The sequence below is a fragment of the Mus pahari genome, chromosome 4 (genome assembly GCF_900095145.1).
Source record: "Mus pahari chromosome 4, PAHARI_EIJ_v1.1, whole genome shotgun sequence".
NCBI lineage: Eukaryota > Metazoa > Chordata > Mammalia > Rodentia > Muridae > Mus > Mus pahari.
In genome coordinates, this window is record NC_034593.1 from 117451820 (window position 1) to 117454286 (window position 2467).

The window sequence follows — 2467 nt, forward strand, 5'->3', positions numbered from 1 at the left end:
CTTAAATTATAGGATAGTTACTAAAGCCAGTCAGGCATGACTGACTGCGCATGTCTGTAACAGCAGGGCTGAATGGGCTGAAGAAGAGGAGGATGCGGAAGGGGGAGAGGAGAAAAGAAAAGAACTCATGGGAAAGTTCTCTCATGGATTGGTGGGTAGAGCGTGGATCAGTGGATAAAACGCTTGCCCTGTAAATGTGAGGTCCAGAGTTTGAATCCCCAACGTGCATATTAAGAACTAGGTAGCCGCCGCCACCGCCACTGCCTGGAACCAACCCCAGCACATGGAAGCAGAGACAGGGGCTCTCTGAGACAAGCTGGTACCCAAGGGGAATAGGTGAGCCTCATGTTCAGCAAGAATAGGTGAGCCTCATGTTCATCCTTTAAGTGGAGAGAAATGGAAGACCCCCCGACATTAGCACCAACCGCCTTACCTGCACATACATGAGTGCCCACACGTGAGAACACACACACACCTAAGCAGAAAAGAAAAATAAATATGAAGTTTTTTTTTTTTAAGTTATCCCAAAGGAAAATGCTAGAAACCTCTTAAGAGACAGGTGCAGTGGCCCCAGGACACCCAGAGGCAAGTAGTTGAATTTCCCATCCTGACTGTTATTTTGCCTTTCAATCCTACCACCAAAAGCCCAAGTCTTTTCTACCTTGGATTCCTGATATTTCTTCACAATTGATTTCTCTTTGAATATAACCCCTAAAAAAAAAATCCATCTTTGAATTTCTTCTGTCTGATTGGTTTTCCCAAAACACAAATCTGATTGCGATTCTTTCCATTGCGATTATCCGGTGTCTTTCTCTGTCTTTGGGAAAAACTGGAAACATTAGCCTAGCTTAAAGTCTTAGTGGCCAGGCTTCTAATCCCTGTGACCATCATCTACCCACTTGGCCCTACATCTCCATCCAGGATGCCTGACGCTGTCTTACTGGTAGGAATGTGAGAGTCTTTACCCAGTCCGTTGTATAAACTTGGAGTCTGTGCATGTCGGGGCCCAGCACTTGATTTAAGGCTCTGAGATCAACATCTTAGAATGTTTAACGTTTCTCTCAATAATGGGACTCCAACCCAGGGATTTATACTATACATGCTTACAATCACTGTATCACTAAGACACATGCCCAGTGTGATACTTTGTATATACTTGGCCCAGGGAGTGGCACTATTAGGAGGTGTGGCCCTGTTGGAGTGGGTGTGTCACTGTAGGCGTGAACTTTAATTCCCTCATCCTATCTGCCTGGAAGCCAGTCTTCTCCTGGCAGCCTTTAGATGATGATGTAGAACTCTCAGCTCCTCCTACACAATGCCTGCCTGGATGTTGCCATGCTCTCGCCTTGATGATAATGGACTGAACCTCTGAACCTGTAAGCCAGCCCCAATTAAATGTTGTCCTTATAAGAGTTGCCTTGGTCATGGTGTCTGTTCACAGTAGAAAAATCCTAACTAAGACAAAGTTCTTAATCATTTTTCAATATAGTGTTCCATGGTTTAGTTTTGCTCAGGAAACTACAAATTACATAGGTTGTCTCTTCTAGGTCCCCAGGCATCTCTTCGAGTGGAACTGTGACACAGTTTACTTGTATCTCATCCCACCTCATGGGCAGCTCAGGGATGTAAGGTGGGGGGGTGGGGCTAGGCACAATGACAACGGGACAAGGAAGCTTAAGTGAAACATGCACTGGGGCTCCTGGATCTGAATTAGGCTCTACCAGATTTTAGCCTTTTGCATTGCTTGTGGTGGGGATTATGTCTACGTGCAGCTGTGGTGGAGATGGTATAAAAATCTGCATATGGGGAAGACAGATAGGACTCTTTATCATATCACTACCATCTTAAATGGTCTTTCTTTCAGCTGACACCAGCTAGTCCTCCTTTCTGAGAGGAAAGGTTAGGTTTGTCAGAGCAACTCATGATTCAGACGCCTGCAAAGGCAGAGAGTGCTTCGATAGCAGATTTATTCAGGAACAGCCTAGGTTTTGCACAGAGGTTTCTGATCTGCGGCCCATACCACGTATGAGAACATCTCGGCTTTTGTATAGTAAGGTGGAAATGATAGGTCTTCCGAAGCCAAAGTCAGGAAAACATTTCAAAATTATCAGTCCATTAGTTTATCTTGAAAAGTGTGATGGTCAAGTTTGCCAACTTGATGGGATTCAGAGTCACCATGGAAACAAATCTTTGGGGATGTTTGTGAAGGGTTATTTAGATTAGGTTAGCTGGGGTGGAAAACCACACCCTAAACAAAGGTGGCACCATTCCATAAACTGGGGTCTCAAACTAGAAGAAAATATGGTGCTGCACACCTTTAATCCTAGCGCTCCAGAATCAGGAGCAGGCTGATCTCTGTGAGTTCGAGGCCAGCCTGGTCTACAGGATGAGTTCCAAGATAGCCAGGGCTACACAGAAAAATCCTGTCTCAAAAACCCAAAGAGAGGAGGAGGAGGAGGAGGAGGAG